Source organism: Mixophyes fleayi, chromosome 1, assembly GCF_038048845.1.
Source record: "Mixophyes fleayi isolate aMixFle1 chromosome 1, aMixFle1.hap1, whole genome shotgun sequence".
NCBI lineage: Eukaryota > Metazoa > Chordata > Amphibia > Anura > Limnodynastidae > Mixophyes > Mixophyes fleayi.
Window position 1 is genome coordinate 452,168,757 of NC_134402.1, and position 25,868 is coordinate 452,194,624.

The following is a 25,868-nucleotide window of genomic DNA, read 5'->3' on the forward strand; positions in this document are numbered from 1 at the left end:
TTTTTTTCCATCTCACGTAGTTGCCAAAAATTCCAGAGGGGACAAACATTTAGGATACAAGAAAGCTCATGCTACTTAACCCCTTCCCAGCCAGAAATTTCCTACAGGACATCCTTCCGGCCTGTCTACCTTGCATTCTCTCTCACTACAGGGGTTTTCCACCTCAAAGGACTTTAATCTATTGACTTGTGTTTGGTATGCTGCAAATTTTACTAAATACATTGAATACACATCCCCCATCATATAATGTTTTCTGAGTCTAATTACAAAATAGTCTTTTTTCACATTTTCAATGTCCCTCTTTTATTGTGCCGTTGATCCACACCGAGTGGAATCAGCCGTGCCTGTCCTCTGTCCGTAGAATAAGGCGCAATGCAATGTGCGTTTCGTAAATTCTACGTGCGCAAGAAGACACTGGCAGATTAGTTATTAAACATCACTCCACAAAGAGAGAGAGAAAGCGACAGAAGAGACAATGTTTAATTAGGAAGCTAATCTCATGACATCATTCCTCCTGGACCTTATTCCATTAATGAAGCTTAAAAGTAGGCCACAAACTGCAGGGAGTTACGCTTACGCCCCTCTTGAGGCTCAGCTATATTTGGCTGGAGACGCTGGTATGGATAGTGCAGCCTCATTCTCCATAGTCAGGTAACTTAATCACCCAGCTCCTCGCTACACGGGGGCTGATTAAATCACAGCGTTAACCCCTGTGAGCCCAGACAGCTTGAATCAGCATATCAGGACATTTTAAAAAAATATTTAGCTAATCATTGTTCTTTTCAGCTCTGTAGACAGGTGATGCAGATCTGAGACATGAGTGATGTCACAGACCCCTAACGACAGATGAGTATTGATTGCACAATGGTTGCCTCTGATTGGTGCAGCTAACGAGTGCACTTTTAAAGGGCGTTTACAAAACTGAGACAAAGGGGACAATAGTCCTGAGTATATGACCCTGACGCTAGATTTCCAATTAGAAATAACAAAAGGTAATTATAACAATTACTTTGCGATCTAAGGGGGTTCTCCCGTTAAAACGTTCTTTTTACCTGAATAAAGAGGGGGGTTGAGAATCTCATTATTACACATCTCATTAAACAGCCCATTTCTGAACCCAAAAAAGAACTGTGCTCTTCCATAGCTTCCAATTTTGCAAGGACAGTCCTGATTTTCAAATGTGGCATAGCATCCCACAAAAGGGGAGGGGCCCTGTAGGAAAATGAGCGTGGCAAGAGTAGAGGGAGGTGTGGCCTAATATGTCCTGATCTTTTTTTAAAAAAAAAAACCCACATGTATCTTACTCAATATTTTATTTAAGAAACATTTGGAAATAGTTACATTACTGTTGTACGTTAAAACACACCAATGAAAAGTCTTTAAGCTATTACTGCTATATCTCTTACCGCCAGATACCCTTGGAGAGCCAATAGCGGATGTTGGGAGTAGTGTGTCTGTCCTGTGTCTGATATCTGGGGTAAAACAACCAGAGATCTCTGCTATAATCCTGAATTCAAATATTATTGTTAGATAATCTCCTACATGTCTACTAATAAACTTCCCTTTCATGAATCTGGTATCTAGGCAACAAACGCTGTCTACATTACCTCGCCTACATGGCTCATTGCAGAGCACTTGGTGCAAGTTTTAACAATTCCCAACTGATCAATAACCGGCATTGTCTAAACAGCGTAGAGGTGATTTTACAAGAAAACAGAAAACATCTTGTACACATGAAAAAAAAAATAGTCAGTTTCTTAAACAAATCTCATCAGGTTCTAATCAACGCTTTCAAACAGAACAAATATCGTCTTTATCGACGAGAGGGATTTTCAGTTAAGAATTTACAAGCTAAACAGGAGGGTGAGATAAATGCAGATCCCTCACCTTCCAGGAATGAGTTAAACAATTAGCATGTAAGACAAGGTGAGACATTTTTTCATTCTAAAAAGTAACGCCCAAAATATTGCATCTCAAAACTGCAATATATTGGTAGCATGTGCTGTGCACGGAATTTATAAATGTCCCTAAACGTTTGCTGGTGTCTAAAGTCTGCTGTATCAAGAACAGGTCCGGATTTTTGGAATGTCTGGGCTTAAGGTGGCGGATTTCCACTTAAACATTCCTGCCAATAGTACCTGTTTTGGCAGAACTGTCCTGATTCACGGACCACAAAAGGGTGTGGCATGGTTTGGGCGTATCTGGGCAAAGTTTGGATGGATGATGGTGGATCATGGAAGGACCTTATTTGTGTCCCAATTTTGTTTTTAAGATATTGAGAGGTATACCTTAAGTTCCCACTAGCAGTCCAGTAAGGGTGACGACTCTTTCTGTTTTTTTAAATTAAATTAAAACATTTGTACCCTGGGCATGACCTACTGATGCTCCACTTCTTCAAAGACATGTACTCTCCAGTACCCACACTGTTCTTCTGGTATTGTCATCAGAGGAGGAAGCGCCAAGTGACACACATATCAATCACATACCTGCCAACTGCCTCCAAAGGGGGCATGGCCTATGGGGAATGGGTGTGGTCTCTGCCATAATGGTATTGATTAGAGCAGATGTTTGGATCGGAGATGTGGCCATTTTGCCCCAAATTTCTAATCAGGAAAATGAACAGGCATACAGTCACTGGGTGCTTCCACCTGCAGTCACTGTCAATGACGGTAGAGACGATACAGTAAATGGAGGATACTTCCTCTCACCCCAGTATGGCCTACACTAAATTTTCAGCACTCTTCTCATACAATGACTATAGGAGAAAGCGCACAGTTATTACTGAACTGCTACCTCTGGTGGTCACCTTGTGGGAACACAGGAGCGGAGGTACTGGGGAGGGGGATGAGACGGTTAGGCAGGAGGCGATGTGGCAGCCTCAGATCTCCTGCCACCCTTACTATTCTGCCACCTGTGGGTCTCCCCTTACCAGAGGGTAAGAATAGCCCTGCTCAGTATACCCACCACAATAGCCCCCTATGACATCATCATTGAAGTGTGATACCATGAGTCAGCATCAAACAATCATCTACCACTTTCACACATAGAGATATCTGTTTTTTACATTGTATTCTACAATAATCAATAAACTATTAGCTCAATGCCTGTGAAGGGTTAACGCCGCTAGGTCAGGTCATTCCATAGCGCATATGATAACCAGGTTTTATTTCTGCATTTCATAGTCCCCCTCCATCCACATTTTGTCGAGGCCTAATTTATTACACGCACCTCCCCTGCTGCTTTCCAAGCAATAAACCGAGCCCGCAATGAATCAGCTAGTTCTGGGGTCCGGAGGTGAAGCTGTAATTGAACTGTTCCTCTGAAACAAAGTATAAAACTGCAATTGTTTACTAGTGGCAAATTAAGGCGCAAGTAATTGGTCAGCTGTTCACAGAGATAGCAAAGGACCCAAATTGATAATAAAGAGTAGTTTTACAGAAGCAATTCGTTCCTGCACTATCTACAGCTTAATTTTTTTGATTAATGTTATTGCAGGGAGTGAACGGTACAGGCTTACTGAGGATAAATCCTGCGGCTGCTTTAAATGCTGCGCTATGCGTTTGGAGACGTGCTTGGAGCAGATTGTAAGGGTAGTTGAGCAAACTGTAAAAGTTATTCATAGATTACTGAGGTTATGTACATAATCAGTATAAGTGACGTGTGCTTACTCTCTTACTGTTCCCTGCAATGCGCCTGATGCCTCTCTATACTGGACGGTCAGGAGCTGGTTAAAATCTGGTCGACACTGCAAACTGTGGGTGCAAAGGTCAAGTGTTAAATTGTGGAGGTAAGGGTGCAAGACATTGCAGGACTTAAGGTATCATAGATGGACCTGTGTTTTATTGGACTGTATGTGATCCATCCACACGAAACTGTGACCTTCAACCCCTGATTTGACCTTCAATGAAATAATACTTGCCCACTCTACCGGAGACTCCCATATAAAATGCTTAACAGCTGATATCCCTTACTTCCCTTAACTTCCTAATATTTTTTTGATACAAGACCTTAGTCTGGCAAAATTAAAGGTGTTTCTTTGAAAATATGGTGGTGGAGAAAAGAGCGGTCAGTTCGACATCCACAAGTCAACCAGTATGCCCCATAATTAACCTTGAGATATCCGCAAATGGGGGGACAACCAAAACACACCCCGGGCACACATATCTACCTTGCGGGTCCATCTGTCCCGGACACTACAGAACCCGCAACCCTTCTGGGTTAAAGGAACGCAACCACAAGCCGACCCACCTGGGCAGTACTTGGACGTTTTCCTTTTTTACAGGCCCCTGGGAGAGCACCCTGTCACATCCTACCCACTTCCTAGTGCAGTGGGTGGAATCTGGACCTTGATGACGTGTCATTTTGTCCCCGCAATGTGATGAAGCAATCATAGCGCCATGATAACACCATCACTGAAGAGCACAGTGAGGGTAAAATGACGCAGTCTACGGTCCCACACCTGCCCCCCCCCCCCCCCCCCCCACCCTGTACTGGCCAGTTGACCCCATAAAGTTGCCACTTTAATCATAAAGTTGGCAGGTATGAATTAAATGCAACTTCACCTTTTAAACCGTCGTATATTACGTTTATCAGGGGATCTTTTCATTACTTTCTGGTGGATTTAGCTAACATTAGTACTGTAAATTTGCTAGTTATAATTTATCTTAATAAAATACATAGAAAACATTTGATGGGTAAGACAGTGAAGGCATTTGGTGGGCTCAAACAATATACATAATGCAACCTATTTATTTTACTTACTGTAAGTAGCGACATTAAGGTGAGAGGGTCTCTGTGATAACATTACTGCCTACAGCAATTATACATTTCGATATTGGTTCAGCCCATAAAATGATGTGTCGGCAACGTGTGCTCTTTGAACATGAGAAATAGCGGATGATCACAACTAAAATATGGACAACAAGAGGTATATCATTCCTTAACATTTATTTAAACAGAACAGGTCATTTAACAAGTCTGAAAGATCAGCGCAAATGTTGTTTTGTGTGTCGTCATGCGCTTAATGCACCCAATTTTACAGAGAAGCAATTTGTGGGCGAGGTGGTACCTGCGTGGGTATGAGACTATACATGGAAAGAGTTGTAGGAACTGATAGGGACTGGTCCTTGCTGAATGTGGGCTAGAATGAGTTTGTTGTTGTAGCCTTATGCAAGAGCAAGATCTCATTTTGCTGGACAAGATTACTTTAATTCGATAACAATGGGATTAAGAAGGGAAGAGAAGGGGATTTTTCCCTCTTTGCAAAAGCACTTGAATTTTATGGGTACTCGGAAGATCCCAGTAACTAAGGGCAGTTCAATCAGCCTGGTGCAAGGTATTTGGTTTTGCTGCTATTTGTTCCCTTTGAGTTGGTGATGGCAGTGGATGACTTAGTGTCTGCATTATACACACATTAGACATTGCTGGATGTATATAAAACAGTTTCTCTTCCTTGTGAATTCTCTGAGTGCTTTGAACAGCTCAGTTATCTATACAGGTGATGAATGCAGAATATGCGAATTGCAGTATATTTCTCCTGAGCCATCAAACACATGGCTTCCCCGATCTCATCCCCCCCTTCTCCTGTGATTATGACGAAGCATCTTTGTTAATTATAAGCTGTGCTATCTCATCTTACTTATGCAAGGTGTTTCTGATCGCTGTCCGGGCAGAACCTTTGCACCTGTCTCCTGGTCTGTCTGCATTTCCAGAAAGATTGGGGGCCTGCAAATCGTCTGTCTATCCAAAGGGATCACCCTGTTGTATTCATTTACTATATTGCATAATGTATACAAAACTATTCCCTGCATAGTCAATAGCTAAAACGTAAGCATAGGTGGTATCTTCTCTTGGGAAAACGGCGCTGGGTTGTGACATCATAGCCTGACGCTGGTCTGTGACATCATATCATGGTGCCATAGTCCCTGACCATTACCAACATGGAGCAGCAGTATCTTCACTGGGAAGAAGTTTCCAACTTCTGTTAAAAACATTTTTCTGCCTTTACACCCTCCGTCACCCTCCTCTGTCATTTTCGGGAATGTGCACAGATTTTTGTCCCACTTTTTAAACCTATAATGTTGGGACTGCAGGCATGCATGCAAAATATGTTTCTTATTCATTTAAGGGAAGGCATTATACATTCAAATATAAAAGGCACAGCTACCTACAGTATATCTGTTGTGATGGGCGACGCACTGAAAGTCGGATCGTCTCTGGCTCAGCGGAATATATTTAGCACACTAATCAGGAGGGAGTTTTTATAGTAAAGTTGAAGCAGCGCTTACAATAGTCCCTGCTAAGGTCAGGCAGAGGTACTTGAGTATTTGTATCGATCCGATCAGCTTTCCAGCTCTGAACGTGAAAGGCTAGAATTAATCCATTACATTTCCCTGGGCTTGTTTTCAGAAACTCATGCCAGGACTTAGAATTCTAAGAAAAACTTTCCACGTGACGGCTTAAGGGACCGCGCCGACCTGACAATCAAATCAAAGGACAGCTAGTTTTTATTTTGTGCAACTGCAGTAATCTGTAGGTTAGGGAGCATCACCATCCAACAGGTAATGACCTGCCGGATGCTCTGGCTGCTCCCGATTCTTGGAATCTTTTAGGCACGTTCATGGTGCTCACAAATGTTGCTATCCAGCATTTCAGCACAAGAGCACACATGTGAAATTTACACCAAGCATACTAGAGAAGTGGGTACAATATATTCATCATTTATAACACAAAAATATTTAGTGCTCCCTTCTCTATTTACTGTCATTCTTAGATCCAAGTGATTAGGGGGGCTATTTATTAAGCCTTAAACTATGTGGAATCATGTGCTTAAACCATGTGGGGACCATGTGCTTTTCATGTGGTTTAGGAGTTTTTAAGTATCATAGGTATTTAATAAAAGCCTAACACAGAAGACATCATAGATTACTAAGTATAGCATTAGACCGAAGTCCCGATAATACTCAATGTGTACTGCGGTCTGGGCCAATTTAACAAGCTCCTTAAAGCCTAGAGTTGTGGAGCTTGATTTCGATGCCTAACGTCATCTGCAGGTGGAGATAGCCGTACGTGTAGGTGCCGATCACTAGTGATGACGCTGTGTATACAGCTAAAACATGTGTTTGCAATCGGGAGCAACTGTAAAAAATGCATTTTATGCATAGTAGACAATAATAACATCCTGATATTTGCATTATATCAGGAAAAAAATGAAAAACATATTTTGTCAATAATGACTCTATTATTAACAGGGGACAGTAATTGAGTAGTTTTTTATTTCTGTGTGTTCTTTTGTGACTTGACATTTCACATATGTATTGGACATATCCTGCAGTGTCTTGTCTATTAAAGCAGAGCTGACCTAGACCCGTGTGCATCAACAGACGTATCTTCAGATCCATTCCTTGGTGAAGACGTGCGTATGTACTTGTTTTGTTTGTTTTTTTTAAAAACAACTAAACGTATCTTACATTCGTTTTGCGTAACCTGACCAATGAGGCAATTAAATCTTGCCCTAAGTAGGGTCCTTTTCAATCTGAAAAAAATGTTGTCATAACATTACCCTCAGTTCAACAATCGTCGATTTGCCTAATTTCACAGGAAGACGTTATTACCGTATGATAGCGTGTCACCGCTGGCAAAACCACGACACGCAAAGAAACTCCAGCTATAATCACTTTGTAGCCTTTTATCAATAACTTGACTACAAAACGAAGTGCTGACGTAGCCCCCACACAGATCCCCGGCACAGCCTGGCAATGACAAATTATGATGTGTGCAAAACAAAGGAACGGGAACGGGAGCCAGAGACCCCCAGCTACATACAAAGTGAAAGAGGGGGGGAGGGAGTTTTTTTTTTTTAAGTTTCTAATTAAGAAGTATTGACTCTACAGCTGTAGGATGTCACTAATGGGTTTTCATTCTACTTAGTTTATGCAGCCAAAGTCAAGGCTTCGGACATCCATCATCTGGGAGCAAAGAGGCAGAAATACAGAGGCAGCCAGCACCGGCAGCGATGTAATGGATTACCCCATATCCTCATCTCAATGCTTTGTAACAGCACAATATATGCACTGCCGCTGGGTAACGGGCAGGCAAGCTGTCTGCGTGAGGTTAAAGCACCAATGCCACTTAGCAGTATATCTCCGCTCTGCAGCCAAGCAAACCTTTATGTAACGCGGGCCGGGTTTTTCTCTACTGGTTTCCTACCTCGGTAACGGGCTCACCTGCAGCAACCGTTACAGCTTCAGGTGCTTATTAGAGACACTGAAGAACGTAAATGCAACAGGGATCCCAAACTACCTCTAACATGAAGAGTTAAATCCGTTCACCTGACATAGACATTGGTCTGGAAGAAAAAGGCCTCTTCTAGCACTCACAGCTGAATATAACGTACAATTCTTTTATTCTTCTGGGCGTTATTAAAAGACATTACTAGTTTCATAGATACCATTTCAAAATGCACTCCCCCACCAAAAAAAAACAACCCACACCTTTCAGGTCTCCAGAGAGGGAGTTTGGGGGCCCAATGTCTTGAGAATCTCCCACCCACCTCTACCTTCCCTCATCCTCCTCCCCCCTCCCCCATCTCCTGATCCATTCTCCTGCTCTCCTTCCCTCATCCTCCTCCCTGCCCCCTACCCAATATTACATAACTAGTTCCATACCCCCAAATGTCCCAATTGAGTCTGGCTAGTCTCGATTTGAGGGGACTATTATATAGTCCCATGAAGCAAGACTTGTGTCCCGATTCCAGCACAGATGGGAGATATCCCCCTCTGATGAATCCCTCTTCAATGCCACGTGTACCAGTGGCAGGTGCATGTAACATAGAAGGGGTATTTATTGGGGGGGTTAAGGGGTGACCCTGGACACGTTTGCCCTGCACAAGGGCACTTGGCATGCCGCTGTGTTGTGTGGTCACACAACATTCTCCCCCTGATTTGGAGCATAGACCTTAGTCCTTTCCTGTTGCTCTGAAGCTGCGTTGCTGCGGTTCTGCAGTCTGCACAGGACAGCCGCCAAGTCACATGACACTGCCCCTTTTCTGTTAGTCAACAGGACAGCTATGGACCGTCTTGCAGCAGCTACCTGGCTTCCGCCAATCCCAAAGACAGGCCAGAGCCCAGGTACATTGCATCCTGTCCCCTTCTTTGCACCCGTTTAATTCTCACGGGATTCCTCCACTTAACTGCCAGGTGGATCCTTGAGGAATTCAGGCCTCCATTAATGACCTTGCTGTTTGGCTCGCGCAGAAGATACCTGACACAGAAGCTCAGTAGCTTCAATTCGAGCCACTGTGTGGGATCTCGTCTACGACAGAGGGAATCGAGTAGCGCTAAAGATGTCACTGTGGAACCCTGCTCGAGAACCACCATTACTAAATTACTAGGATTGGGAAGGAAGGAGGGCAGGTGATTTGATTGGTGAAGGTGGAAAAGCCCTTTCATTTAAAACGTTTTAAAAACGTTTTAAACTGCATAGCAGGTACACTCCTATATGTCATACCCCAACCCCAACATTTATAGAGGTAAAATTGGGACAAAATAAGTTACACCTTCGTACCACCCAATCCTCGACCCAGATCCTGCCAAACACTCCCACTTTCCAACCAATATTATATTTCACATGTAAAAATTTCCACCAGATATTTATCACGGTCTAAATGACCTGAAGATCCACTCTGGCTGCCAAAAGCAATATAATATCTTCATATATTTTATATTTTATAGCTTATTGTGTAATATGTGTCAGAGGGGTCACATATTTTACTCTTCTTTATATCGGTGTCTGTCCTGGTGAAACGCGTCCCCTTGTTGGTGTTTTGTTGTGAACTGCTGATGTCAGGAGTGCAGCTATGTCATTTATCAGCCACTACTCTGTAAATATGTCATTTATCAGCCACCACTCTGTAAATATTGTGTCATTTATCACCTACCACTCTGTAAATATTGTGTCATTTAAAGTTGCATTGTGTGCCAAATCACAGTGACTCTTTGTATTGGAAAACCATTAGTCGAGTAACTGAACACTAATCTGTATATGGGGGGGGGGGGGGGGGCTGCAGGTCGGTGGTACACACATTGGGAAGCAATGTTATATCCTGCGTCACCCGCCCTCACAGCTTCATTGTAAATACAGGTGTGGTACATTTTTATTGTTACGTGAGCTCTTTTGCACAGAAATCTGAGGTGACCTGTAATATCCATAACAATTTACAGAAGGATGTCTATTATATAAATATTATAGTTGTCAGCACAAAGTCCTTGGGGGTAGATTTATTAAAAGCTTCAAAAAAGGAAAAGTGATGGATTCAGATTCTAGCTATCATGTATCTAGTACACATTAGAAGAAAGCTAGAATCTGATTGGTTGCTATGCACAGCAATTAAAACAAAGGGGTCCTTTTATCAATTAACGACGATAAGGATGGTTTGTTGGCCACAAAGCGGTAGGTGTTAGAGCACCTCTTCATTGGACCAGACTCTGTAGCTCACAGAGGTGAGGTGAATAAGGAAGCTCTCACCGATGCAAAACAGCGAACCTTACCACCGGTGGTAACCGTTTGACGAATAGTCCGAAAAAAGAAAAGGCCCTATGTCTGTTTGCACCCTTTAATAAACAGGAACCATGGGTGACGCAAATCACAATCACAGTTTCTAGTATTTGAACTTTGCATGTATAAAATAAAGTGTCAGGTTATGTTTACTAGTCAAACCAACGACAATAAACCTTCTTGATCAATAATATTTATCTGTTTTATTTTGTTTGATGACCTGACTTCCAGGGAACTGCGCATCTAGCTGTCATCGAGGAACTGTCCGAGTTCCTGCCTTTAGTGACTGCAATGTAAAGTCGTCTTGTATATAGAGCGCCCGCGGCCTGTACAACGCTAGAGGTGCCGCTTCCTGTCAAAATAAAACTGATAAATTACTCAGCTGCAGGGAGAGCTAAGTAAGAATGATTAGAATTATGTAATTGGTGTAATTGGTGACCTGCCATATGTATATTAACTGCAATTCCTCATTTATTCCTTCTAAATGCATTTATTTTTCATAAATCCTCACTCTATCCATCCAAAGCTAACCTCAAGCAGCGTGACAAGACACCAAAAGAAAAAAAAATAATTGTTGTTGCAACTTAGAATTAAAGCAGTTTGATGGCCTGATAATTGCCAGTAATATAACATTAGCCAAAAACTCCAGCTGGATGGCAGCCTTGTGGTTTTCTGTATTAACCCACCTGCCGTCCCAGCAACGTGAATAATTGTGTGCTTCCGTCACGTATCAGCTGGGAATCCATATTGAAGCAAATGAGCAAATATTGCAGGTTTAGCATTATAATAAACCGTATCTTTGCACACTTTGCACTTTATGGAACAATGGGATAATGTTACACCATCGGAGGTGAACGTCAGCTCTCCGAGCTAATGTTTGAATGTGCTTTTGGGATTATGAATGTGCGGCCGACGCAGTTATGATGGATAAAGTCCATCATTTGTTGCCCGCGCAATTCCTCGTTGCAGACAGTTGTTCATTATGTTGATGGAAGAGGCAATTAGGATATTAAATTGGAACTGCCAAGTGCAGCAAACTGGTTTGTGGGCTGGACCAAAAGGAAACACTATGGGGGGGGGTCATATAAAAGCGCAAAACATGCGCAACGCGGTAAAGCACCAGTTTTGGACCTGTCGTGTTCAATGAAGTGTGGTAGGATGTCTAGGTGTGAGAGTTTACGGTTTAAGATGGCAGCATTTGCAGAAGAGCAGAAGTTGGCAGAGGGGAGCAGCTGGGAGGAGTGAGGGTGTCACTAGAGAATGACGTAGTAGGAGGAACGGGGGGTGAAAGGCTTCCTAGGGCTTCAGAGAAAGAAAGTATGCCCCCGGATGGTGTGGGTACGTTACAGTCTTGAAGTAGGTGGCGGAAACCCTTTCTAGGGAGTTTATCTTTGACGTCTGCGCTTGATTTTTATGTCTTGAGGGTTGTTGTGGCCGTTACGGATGACCCGGGCGTTCTGGTTCCCAAGCTTTTTGTTGGTTGATTCGTTGTTCCACCACCTACTGCTAATAAGCCAAGAGCTACATGCATTGAACTATAAATGCAGAGCCATAGACATTGCTCTTACAACTACGAGCTATAAACATAGAGCTATAAACACCCCTGCCCGCAATAACCCCCAGGGCTATAAACCACTAACAGTAGCAAATAACGGTACCACCACCACAAACAATATACACTGCGTTAGAGCTATAACCTCAAAAACTGCAAAATAAGCTATAATCAACTGCTAAATTCAATAGCATCTAAGTATATTGTCTGTACCGTTTATACTGTTTCTCAGACTCCCCCACTCTTCTGCCTCTCCCACACCCCTCTCTATTTCCACCCCAGGTTGCGCCACAGCAGAAACAACGTTACCGTCTTGAGTTGACCACATCCTTTCATTAGGTGGCCACACCCCCACTGTGAGGAGGCCACGCCCCTATTATGATTGTAAAACTTGGACTCTTGGGAGATGTGCTTTGTTGGAGAGTTGCGTTTCCAGCAATAAAAACCTTCACACACATAAAATAAGTACAGCATATCCTTACTGTCTTGATTAATTTAAATCATAAGTAAGGCTAAAATGGGCAGTATCATAGGAGAAAATTAGTATTATTTTAACTATTATTAAGGTTATTTTGTAAATATAACTGGCTGCAATGTCACTTCAGGTTACAGATGAGCTTTTCCATCATAATATGATTCAGGTCGTTTCTGTAATAGGCATTCCATGAATTCACTAGGAAGTGGTGACAGCACTAAGAATTTATTGTCAATTACTGTGGTCCGAAGAGCCCGGGGGCCACTGAAGCGGATGAGCCAGCATTGTCGCACCCGACCACCAAAGTCATACTTGCCTGTTCTCCAGGAATGTCCAGGGTGCTCTCAATTTTTGCAGAGTCCTCACAAACTCCCTGAAGAGACAGACACGCTGCGGATCAAGGAAGGAGAAAAGGTTTATTTACGCAATCGTGTCACCGCGCGTCTTGCCCAGACCACGCCCATTTCCCCGTAAGGCCGCACCCCTCGCTTAGGACTGTTAGGAGGTGTGATGTAGTGCAGCTATAGGCAACCTGAAACACTGGGGGGAGGTGGGGACGCACATTACATATCAGCAGCATTTTACACCGATGTTACATCTATAACAAACAAATCTGACAATAAGGCAGGAATGTGTTGGGGGCCGCAGGTGACGGCTCAGAGGGCTGCAGATAAAGGCTCGGAGGGCCGCAGGTAAAGGCTCAGAGGGCCGCCGGTGAAGACTCGGAGGGCCACAGGTGAGGCTAGGAGGGCCGCAGGTGACGACTCGTAGGGCCACAGGTGAAGGCATGGAGGGCCGCAGGTGACGACTTGGAGGGCCGCAGGTGAGGACTCAGAGGGCCGCAGGTGAAGGTATGGAGGGCCGCAGGTGAAGGCTCAGAGGCCTGCAGGTGAATACTCGGAGGGCCTCTGGTAATAGCTCGGGGAACCACAGGTAAAGGCTCGGAGGGCCGCAGGTGAAGGTTTGGAGGGCCGCAGGTGAAGGTTTGGAGGCCTGCAGGTGAAGGTATGGAGGGCCGCAGGTGAAGGCTCAGAGGCCTGCAGGTGAATACTCGGAGGGCCTCTGGTAATAGCTCGGGGAACCACAGGTAAAGGCTCGGAGGGCCGCAGGTGAAGGCATGGAGGGCCGCAGGTGACGACTCGGAGGACTCGGAGGGCCGCAGGTGACGACTCGGAGGCCCGCAGGTGAAGGTTTGGAGGGCCGCAGGTGAAGGTTTGGAGGCCTGCAGGTGAAGGTATGGAGGGCTGCAGGTGAAGGCTCAGAGGCCTGCAGGTGAATACTCAGAGGGCCTCTGGTAATAGCTCGGGGGAACCACAGGTAAAGGCTCGGAGGGCCGCAGGTGAAGGCATGGAGGGCTGCAAATGGCCCTAGGGCCTCTCATTGCTCAGCACTCATGTAAATCTCCAGACCCTTATGTTTGTTAGAGTGGGAGCTTGGACTTTGATTACCTCTCCCGGATGGGCCGGCCGTACATTTGGCGATGGCTCAGAAGGATGACTCTGCCCTCCTAAGAGTGGTACTGACAAAGCGTCTGCTGCTATCAGCACAGAGCAGGGAGCGCAGCGATCTTGCTGGGGCACTTATCTCATGTCACTATCTCTGCTCCTGTGTGTAGGGAGAGGACCTGACTGGTGTCTGCAGGACAAGCGGAGGAAATGGGTGCATTGCAGTAAATCTCAAATCGACATACCAAACCCACGGCACCCGCACTCCTGCTTCATTATAAACTCCAGATCTGATCACCGGCTAACCTTGCCAACGAGTTCACGTTCAGTAAAGGAAATTGATTACTCTCAGTTGCAATTAACATCTGGTCCTGGGTCAAATCATTAGGATAATTTGTTATAGGAAAACCGAAGGCGCCAGCTACAGGGCAGTGAAGTTATTCAGCCGCCCAATTAAATATGTATTTTCTTCTAGATTAGGGATAAATTTGCACAGATGTGAGAATTTGGGAGAAGCTGTGGGATAAAAATAATGGAGATGATCATCTGCGCCTACAGGAAAGATGATGAATGTGTGATTGTGTCACCATATTTCTCTACCATCCCAGATTCTGATGGAATGTAGATTGGAGAGATGAACACTGCAAGGAAACGTCTAGGAAGAGATTGTCGTAGGAATTTATTAAAGGAGAACGATACTCAGATTTCTGGTACAGTGATCAGGATTAGTGATAGCTTCACAGTGATGTTCATCCAATGAGGGCTTACAGAACCAGAGAAGTGGTACTGTGCAATTATCCATAGAGGGAGAATGATACTAGATACCAATAACTGAACGCAGAACAAGATAAGTGGTACTGTGCAATTATCCATAAAAGGAGAATACTACTAGTTACTGTTAACTGCATCCAGACCGAGAGAAGTGGTACTGTGCAATTATCCATAAAAGGAGAATACTACTAGTTACTGTTAACTGCATCCAGACCAAGAGAAGTGGTACTGTGCAATTATAAATAGAGGGAGAATATTACTAGATACTGATAATTGTATGTAGAACAAGTAAAGTGATACTGTGCAATTATCCATACATACAGAGTAAGAAGAGATAACGAGAACTGCATACTGAATGAGGTGTAGTACTGTGCATGTGTCTATACACAGATACTAGGAGTTGCATTCAGCAGTGGTTACTATCGGCTGGACGGGTGCAAGAATCACCTGGGACCAGTCTATTAAACCAGTCCTGGGAATTAGGGGCACTTTGCAGCTCTCCATTTAGTGTCAAACTACAATTCTGAACACCAGTTTTCGTCACTATGAGTCTCAAATAATCTACCAGTCCTGGGAGTAAGACATTGAAATGCTCCAACTTAGCTCCCTTAATATTTTTAACACAAAATGCTGTTTCTCCCCTGGAAAGTTTATTATGGATTGGGTTATGAACCAGAGAGACGCAGATCTTGGATGTGTTTGGTAGGAAATCAGTTTTCTGCTGCAAAAAGATCAATATTCAGATATGCTGCATTATAACCCAGCACACAGATGACAGGGGTGATTAACCAGTTCAGTCCTGGTAATACAGATTTAGTAGGTTATATTAATATACATTACATTATAACCTAGTACACAGATGTCAGGGGGTGATTAACCTGTTCAGTCCTGGTAAGACAGATTTAGCAGGTTATATTAATATACATTACAATATAACCTAGTACACAGATGACAGGGGAAGATTAACCTGTTCAGTCCTGGTAAAACAGATTTAGCAGGTTATATTAATATACATTACATTATAACCTGGTACACAGATGACAGGGGGTGATTAACCTGTTCAGTCCTGGTAATACAGATTTAGCAGGTTATTTTAATATACATTACATTATAACCTAGTACACAGATGACAGGGGGTGATTAACCTGTTCAGTCCTGGTAAGACAGATTTAGTAGGTTATATTAATATACATTACATTATAACCTAGTACACAGATGACAGGGGGTGATTAACCTGTTCAGTCCTGGTAAGACAGATTTAGTAGGTTATATTAATATACATTACATTATAACCTAGTACACAGATGACAGGGGGTGATTAACCTGTTCAGTCCTGGTAAGACAGATTTAGTAGGTTATATTAATATACATTACATTATAACCTAGTACACAGATGACAGGGGGTGATTAACCTGTTCAGTCCTGGTAAGACAGATTTAGTAGGTTATATTAATTAGAGATGGTCACTGACCCCCGTGTTTTGGTTTTGGATTCGGTTTTGGATCTGGATTACCGTCGTGTTTTGGTTTTGGTTTTGGTTTTGCAAAACCTCCATTGCGTGTTTTGGTTTTGGTTTTGGTTTTGTTTGGTTTTGTTTTGCTATTTTTTGGGAAAATCCATGTTTTTGGGCCTAAATTAACCCAATTTAGTGCTCCAACTGTTTTAGAGACAAGTAATCTAATTGTTGAGGTAATAAATCATCCCAAAAAACAGTTTAATTCTTCGTTGGTAGGCCTATTCTACACACAAAACAGATTGTCTTCCTCTCCATCTATGCATATTGGCAATGCAGCCATCGTCTTTGAATGTATATTACACCCTACACTTATAGTTAAATATGTAAAGAAATGGAAAAAGCCAGTTTGGTTTCTGTCTCTCAAGGCCCCCCTCCACTTGTATAAAATACCAAAAAATTCAGCCATTATAGACTGTACAATATTAATTGACATGGAGAAAGCCAGTTTGGTTTCTGTCTCTCAAGGCCCCCCTCCACTTGTATAAAATACCCAAAAATTCAGCCATTATAGACTGTACAATATTAATTGACATGGAGAAAGCCAGTTTGGTTTCTGTCTCTCTAGGCCCCCCTCCACTTGTATAAAATACTAAAAAATTCAGCCATTATAGACTGTACAATATTAATTGACATGGAGAAAGCCAGTTTGGTTTCTGTCTCTCTAGGCCCCCCTCCACTTGTATAAAATACTAAAAAATTCAGCCATTATAGACTGTACAATATTAATTGACATGGAGAAAGCCAGTTTGGTTTCTGTCTCTCTAGGCCCCCCTCCACTTGTATAAAATACTAAAAAATTCAGCCATTATAGACTGTACAATATTAATTGACATGGAGAAAGACAGTTTGGTTTCTGTCTCTCTAGGCCCCCCTCCACTTGTATAAAATACTAAAAAATTCAGCCATTATAGACTGTACAATATTAATTGACATGGAGAAAGCCAGTTTGGTTTCTGTCTCTCTAGGCCCCCCTCCACTTGTATAAAATACTAAAAAATTCAGCCATTATAGACTGTACAATATTAATTGACATGGAGAAAGACAGTTTGGTTTCTGTCTCTCTAGGCCCCCCTCCACTTGTATAAAATACAAAAAAATCCAGCCGTTATAGACTGTACAATATTAATTGACATGGAGAATGCCAGTTTGGTTTCTGTCTCTCTAGGCCCCCCTCCATTTGTATAAAATACTAATAAATTCAGCCGTTATATACTGTACAATATAAATTGAAATGGACAAAGGCAGTTTGGTATCTGTCTGCATCAGATCCTCTCTCCACTAGGAGTAAAATAGAAAACTATTCAGCCGTTATATAATCTAGAATATAAATAGAAATTGAGAAAGGCAATTTGGTATCTGTCTGCATCATAATCATCAACATCATCATTAGCGCCCTCGTCGCCTACACAAATCTCCCCCTCATCCTCTTCTAATTCCAAAGTGGCATCCTCAATTTGGGTATCACCGGCTACACTCGGGCTATTAAGGCACACATCAGCAGAATGCTCACGATTAGACATCCCACTGTTGGATGGACTCTCCACAGGGATTGTTGTCATTTGTGAATCAGAGCAAATATTCTCCTGTAATGCCTCACTGGTATCTTGCAGCTCAGCTTTGACGCGTAACAGTAGTTGTGCACCAATTGTAGGCTGGGTAACTTTTTGGGATCTGCCACTAATAGCCAAAGGTGAAGGCCTCATTCTCTCTTTGCCACTGCGTGTGTAGAATGGCATGCTTGCAATTTTTTTTTTATCGTCACTTAACTTTTGCTCAGTTACACTTCGTTTTCGCTTCAATACAGTAAATTTTTTTTTGGTTTTTGTTTTTTGCACTAATTTGAAAACACTCTGTTGTTTGACATCGCCTTGGCCAGATGACGTACTGGGAACACTAACATCAGGACTGGTGACAGAACCTGGTTGCTCATTTAGATCATATGTGGACTGCTTTGAATCCATTGCGTAGATACTGCTGACAGATATGACTTTTGACAGCCAGAAATATTAATGCACAATTAGAGAGGACACCCCAAAAACACTGAGGAGTGCTAACATTTATTGAGTAGATACTGCTGACAGATATGACTTTTGACAGCCAGAAATATTAATGCACAATTAGGGAGGACACCCCAAAAACACAGAGGAGTGCTAAAATTTATTGAGTAGATACTGCTGACAGATATGACTTTTGACAGCCAGAAATATTAATGCACAATTAGAGAGGACACCCCAAAAACACTGAGGAGTGCTTAAAATTATTGAGTAGATACTGCTGACAGATATGACTTTTGACAGCCAGAAATATTAATGCACAATTAGGGAGGACACCCCAAAAACACAGAGGAGTGCTAAAATTTATTGAGTAGATACTGCTGACAGATATGACTTTTGACAGCCAGAAATATTAATGCACAATTAGAGAGGACACCCCAAAAACACTGAGGAGTGCTAACATTTATTGAGTAGATACTGCTGACAGATATGACTTTTGACAGCCAGAAATATTAATGCACAATTAGGGAGGACACCCCAAAAACACAGAGGAGTGCTAAAATTTATTGAGTAGATACTGCTGACAGATATGACTTTTGACAGCCAGAAATATTAATGCACAATTAGAGAGGACACCCCAAAAACACTGAGGAGTGCTTAAAATTATTGAGTAGATACTGCTGACAGATATGACTTTTGACAGCCAGAAATATTAATGCACAATTAGGGAGGACACCCCAAAAACACAGAGGAGTGCTAAAATTTATTGAGTAGATACTGCTGACAGATATGACTTTTGACAGCCAGAAATATTAATGCACAATTAGAGAGGACACCCCAAAAACACTGAGGAGTGCTAACATTTATTGAGTAGATACTGCTGACAGATATGACTTTTGACAGCCAGAAATATTAATGCACAATTAGGGAGGACACCCCAAAAACACAGAGGAGTGCTAAAATTTATTGAGTAGATACTGCTGACAGATATGACTTTTGACAGCCAGAAATATTAATGCACAATTAGAGAGGACACCCCAAAAACACTGAGGAGTGCTTAAAATTATTGAGTAGATACTGCTGACAGATATGACTTTTGACAGCCAGAAATATTAATGCACAATTAGGGAGGACACCCCAAAAACACAGAGGAGTGCTAAAATTTATTGAGTAGATACTGCTGACAGATATGACTTTTGACAGCCAGAAATATTAATGCACAATTAGAGAGGACACCCCAAAAACACTGAGGAGTGCTTAAAATTATTGAGTAGATACTGCTGACAGATATGACTTTTGACAGCCAGAAATATTAATGCACAATTAGAGAGGACACCCCAAAAACACTGAGGAGTGCTTAAAATTATTGAGTAGATACTGCTGACAGATATGACTTTTGACAGCCAGAAATATTAATGCACAATTAGAGAGGACACCCCAAAAACACTGAGGAGTGCTAACATTTATTGAGTAGATACTGCTGACAGATATGACTTTTGACAGCCAGAAATATTAATGCACAATTATGGGGGACAACCCAAAAGCGCTGGGGAGTGCCAAATATGAAGAAAAAATAATAAACCTCTATCCTCCTCTCTGCACTAGCGATTTTGGTTAGAGCAATTGCAAGAACAATATTGTATTCTTTCTCTGTCCCTGCTCTAATTAGCCTATGACTACACCCTGCTCTCTCCCTCTGTCAAATGGCGATGGATTGCTGTGGAGGCGTGTATTTATAAAGTTGAAGTATCGCGAGAACCGAGTCCCGAGATCCGACGACGTCACAATGACGTTCGGCCTCGATTTGGATTCGGAATTGGCGGGAGAGTACCGAGCTGCTCAGCTCGGTACTCGGATACCCAAAGTTCGGGTGGGTTCGGTTCTCGGAGAACCGGACCCGCCCATCTCTAATATTAATATACATTACATTATAACCTAGTACACAGAGGACAGGGGGTGATTAACCTGTTCAGTCCTGGTAAGACAGATTTAGCAGGTTATATTAATATACATTACATTATAACCCAGCACACAGATGTCAGGGGGTGATTAACCTATTCAGTCCTGGTAATACAGATTTAGCAGGTTATATTAATATACATTACATTATAACCTAGTACACAGATGACAGGGGGTGATTAACCTGTTCAGTCCTGGTAAGACAGATTTAGTAGGTTATTTTAATATACATTACATTATAACCTAGTACACAGATGACAGGGGGTGATTAACCTGTTCAGTCCTGGTAATACAGATTTAGCAGGTTATATTAATATACATTACATTATAACCTAGTACACAGATGACAGGGGGTGATTAACCTGTTCAGTCCTGGTAAGACAGATTTAGTAGGTTATATTAATATACATTACATTATAACCCAGCACACAGATGACAGGGGGTGATTAACCTGTTCAGTCCTGGTAAGGCATATTTAGCAGGTTATATTAATATACATTACATTATAACCTAGTACACAGATGTCAGGGGGTGATTAACCTGTTCAGTCCTGGTAAGACAGATTTATCAGGATTTATTAATATACATTACATTATAACCTAGTACACAGATGACAGGGGAAGATTAACCTGTTCAGTCCTGGTAAGACAGATTTATCAGGTTATATTAATATACATTACAATATAACCTAGTACACAGATGACAGGGGAAGATTAACCTGTTCAGTCCTGGTAAGACAGATTTAGCAGGTTATATTAATATACATTACATTATAACCTAGTACACAAATGACAGGGGGTGATTAACCTGTTCAGTCCTGGTAAGACAGATTTAGCAGGTTATATTAATATACATTACATTATAACCTAGTACACAGATGACAGGGGGTGATTAACCTGTTCAGTCCTGGTAATACAGATTTAGCAGGTTATATTAATATACATTACATTATAACCTAGTACACAGATGACAGGGGGTGATTAACCTGTTCAGACCTGGTAAGACAGATTTAGCAGGTTATATTAATATACATTACATTATAACCCAGCTCAAAGGTAACAGGGGGTGATTAACCTGTTCAGTCCTGGTAATACAGATTCACCAGTTTATATCATTATACATTATATTATAACCCAGGACACAGAGGACAGGGGATAATTAACCTGTTATTTCTTAACAAGATGAATTTAATGAATTGAGCTGCAGTGAAGGTTGTTTTTTACACTCTATATGTAGATATATATTTGCTCTTTGCTATAATCACTATTCTTTACAGACATTTATATACTAGAAGCTACTGCTCATATATATTAATACACAGATAAATAACCCTATGGACAGAATATCTCACACCATCAGGTATTAATTAGAACACAGAGATGCTGTATGGTGACGTCGTATGTTTTCCAATTTAAATGATGGTTTCACAGGGCAACAATCTTTTTGATGTGGCTTTTTTAATCCTTCAATAGTTGTTTTATTTTCTTTTAGTTACTAGATAACTTCACGCAGTTTTTAATTCATGTTCCAAATTGATATGTTGATGATTTGCAAATGATTACATTTTCCCCTGCCTTTTGGTGGAACTAATATGTGTATATTAAAGTTATTTCTACTTGTTAGCTGGAGATTTCAGCTAATACCACTCTCACATTGCCGCCCCTGCAATCTCCCAGGTTTTTCAAGCTGAGTTTTTGCTGGGTCACAGAGCTCAGGACCCCGTACACACTGCTCCTTGGACCCGGTCAATTCCTGGGTAGACCGTGTTCACACTGAACATGGGTGTGCCCGGGTCTCCCTGGCAACATCACAAGAGGAGCTCTGATTGGCTCCTCATGTGATGACTATTATTATTATTTTTTTTTTTTACCTTTTCAATGGTGTTCGGTGAATCCCGGCTTGAAAAACCCAGGACGCAACATTCACTCTGCAGACGACCTGGGACTGACGCAGGAATAACTCTGCAAAAGTCCCAGGTCTAATTCCCGGGTCATCAGACCCGGGATTTTGCACTGACCTCCTTTCACACTTAAACCCGACCTGGGTCTTCAGAGCTCACCCCTGCAAGAATCGGGGTTTTTTAGGCAGTGTGAATGGGGCATTAATGTCCAGATCTGATGGACGATAGTCAGTTGCTGTTATTGTCCAATTGTGTCTACTATCCGTTCCGTTCCCCACCAGATGTAGGTCTGGATCAGTGGTGCCCTTACAAGAGGCAATTTGTGACCAATTCTGTGTTACCGGTCATACAAACCTCAACATTTGTGGACACCTTTTGTTGCAACACTCTGTACAGCTCTTCACTCTTAGTCCTGCAGCGAATCGGTTATGTGTAAATGTTGTGTTTTGACCACAAGACAAAAGAAACATTAATAAGAATGTTTACATCTTACTAACCATGCAGTAACATTAATAAGAGGGAGAAGCCGTATAGCTACATGTATAGTAATAGTTACACGTTACATAAATATTCAGATGTTGGGTATCATTTACTAAGAAAAGTGCAAATGGTACAGTAATAGCAATGAATTAGACATTAGGTTTGATCTCTCTATTCCACCTTACTGTAATAAAAGCCAATGTCTGATCTGCCCTATGTTAGTAAATTAATTATTTATTTAATAAAAGAGATACAGTATCGCTCAGGATGTATTGTTTGATTGTTTGTTTGTTTTTCAGAGGTTCTTTGATTAGCTTTCCAAGCCCACAGGGGGAAATTTAGTTATATTTTGGCAGAAGTCATGGATACAACTTTGTGTGTTTATTTATTTTTATTTTGATGTACGGCCAACTGTAAGTTTGCTGCTTTAATAGAGAACCAGGCTCAGAGTTCTGCTCATTGTAGTCCGATTTGATAAGAGGACAGCCCCAGTGCACCATGGGTAATCCTCGTTTGTTATTGCCTAATTAAAGACTCGGTATACAAAGAACTTCAGCCTTAATATAGCTAGAAATATAATAATCGTAGCGACTTAGGGGCCAGATTGTTAACTAACTACTGGAACGAGTTATTGTGAGTGGTGACTTTTCTGCAGGGAATTGTTCTTAACAAAAGTCATATTAATTTTTAATTAAAAATGGCTTTTCCCATAGAGGCTCATGGAGAGAACACGTTTAAGCTGGTGAATTGTACTCAATGCGGAAGTCATACGAGCAGCTACTTTATCCACGATGGTACTAGCAGGTCTTTACGTATTGCCATAGAACAACATCAACATTGAAATGTTATTTATGTTGTCTGATCAGACCTAGCTTTACAGGGATATAACAGTAATGAGTCCTCATTATTTTATTCATCTTTGTGTCTGTGCAGATTTATAATATCTGTGTTCAGGAGTTCAGATTACTATTCTCAATTCATCCAAAGTGATTTGTAAATATGTCTCAAAATGCTCAAATATTTGGATACATGGTAGCACGGTGGCTCAGTGGTTAACACTTCTGCCTCACAGCACTGGGGTCATGAGTTTGATTCCCGACCATGGCCTTATCTGTGAGGAGTTTGTGTGGGTTTCTTCTGGGTGCTCTGGTTTCCTCCCACACTCCAAAAACATGCTGGTAGGCTAATTGGCTGCTAACACATTGACCCTAGTCTGTCTGTCTGTCTGTCTGTGTGTGTGTGTGTGTTAGGGAATTTAGACTGTAAGCCCCAATGGGGCAGGGACTGATGTGAGTGAGTTCTCTGTACAGCGCTGCAGAATTAGTGGCGCTATATAAATAAATGGTGATGATGATGATGAACAGAGAGCTCTTCTGTCTTGTACTTTGACTTGGAATTGACGTGTCATTGTTTCCACCATTTCAATGGGGCACTTCCAAAGGGAACCGGGCGTACAACTTGGAAAGAGGTATTCAGACAAAAATTTGCAATTGTGCTGATAAAGAGATCAGATTTGTTTGCTGTTCATAGAGGAGCCTCATTGTCTTGGATCAGTAATTACATTTCCTCGTTAGCAGAAATGTTTCCTACACAGACGTGTCGGGGAAACATTTAAACCTGTATCACATACATTTGAGCGACATACATAACAGACCGTAGCACCCCGCGGAGCGATTGTAGAGTGAAACAGGATCCGTTTCCGTATGAACAAGGATGCGTCTGCACACTTGTGTTTCCACGTCTGCATTGTGACTTGCACGCATCTCAAGAAACGTGCAACCATAAATCTAGCTTATTTATCTGGAGCAAAGATGCAACAATTACCGACATCAACTACAAAACTTGCACTCAATTGAGGTTCAGAATTTGAGCTGAGAAGATAATGTATTTCAGGATGCAAGATGCATGTGAAAGGTTTGCGCTTAACTTGCATCTGCATAAACTAACTCTGCATTTGTACATTAATGTCCCGTATTTAGCACATGAGTGCAAGACAGGTGCAACTCTAAATACGGATGCAAGCGGTGCACATGAGCATATGACGCATCTTTACATCAGGTTAGTACAGTACAAGTACCACTCACGCAGATCTTAATGGAAGAGTCTTTATTGCTACAATAGTACTAAATTAAAATCAGTGTATTGTTGGATTGCAATCTTCCCTACAACATAAACCTATGTCGTACACTTTCACTCTAAGGCAGCTCCAGCAAGTTTTACAATATCGTCATATTTAACAGACCCCCCCCCCCCGCCCCCGAGGTGCATTAATTCTGGGTGGCATATTCAATGCCATAAACCTGCAGACTAGTTGGACTGTTTGATTAAACTGGAAATGACGGCAGTATAGCTCCGGTATTAGAGGGATAATTTAGGATGTTCAGCAATAAGTCTGCAGTGATCTGGGATTCCTACTTACACTCTGCTGCAATTACCATTCGTTTCCCAGGATCTATAATCTCCGGATGACAGGGACTCTGCAATATTTAAATTATTTTGCTTCTCAACTAAATTATTTGAGCTACTCATTATTTATCATGGGCATTTCTTTGTTTTAGGAAACATATTATTATATTATTACTGCTGGATGTTGAGCAATAACTCCCATTATTATATAATAAATTAGCTGAAGTACCCGGCGCTGCCCGGGTTTAAATCTTCAAGTTATTAAGTTTTCAATGAGTTGGATGTAACTGTCAACATTTTATAAATAATTAGCAGCTTAGATGTTATCCAAATCCACCCAGTGGAAGGCTCAGGACTGGCTCCTCGAGTCAAAGTTCTGCCCAGTGTACACCAACGGGAGGTCTGTCCGGGACCCCAACCACTCCATTAGGCATCCCAAACCAATTGCCACCCCTCTGTGAAGTTTTCGTCCAAATCCATCCAGTGGAAGGCTCAAAACAGGTTCCCTGGATCAAAATTCTGCCCAATGTACAGAAATGGGACCTTAACCCCCCCCCTAAAATCTGGCCAGGATGTAAGTGGACCACTTTGCGTTAAGGAGTACATTTTCACTTGGACAAACCATGTTACAATGCAAGGGGTACAAATTAGTTTATTGTTTTGCACATAAGTTAAATACTGGCTGCTTTTTCATGTAGCACACAAATAATTGATAGCTTTATTTTTACATTGAAATTTAAAGTTGATCATCTAAGACATGTCCTACCCCAACTATAAACCTGTCCCCGCATTTTAAATTTACCTCCCCCTCCAATG

The 25,868-nt window shown here is 41.9% G+C and overlaps 2 protein-coding genes across 2 annotated transcripts in view; both read left to right on the plus strand.

Annotated features, from left to right (window-relative positions):
- The window catches only part of TPGS2 (tubulin polyglutamylase complex subunit 2), a 1,173,328-nt gene that overhangs the window by 491,818 nt on the left and 655,642 nt on the right, over positions 1–25,868 (plus strand). The gene's annotated exons all lie outside the window — the stretch shown is intronic.
- Positions 1–25,868, plus strand: part of CELF4 (CUGBP Elav-like family member 4) — an 814,373-nt gene that overhangs the window by 386,738 nt on the left and 401,767 nt on the right.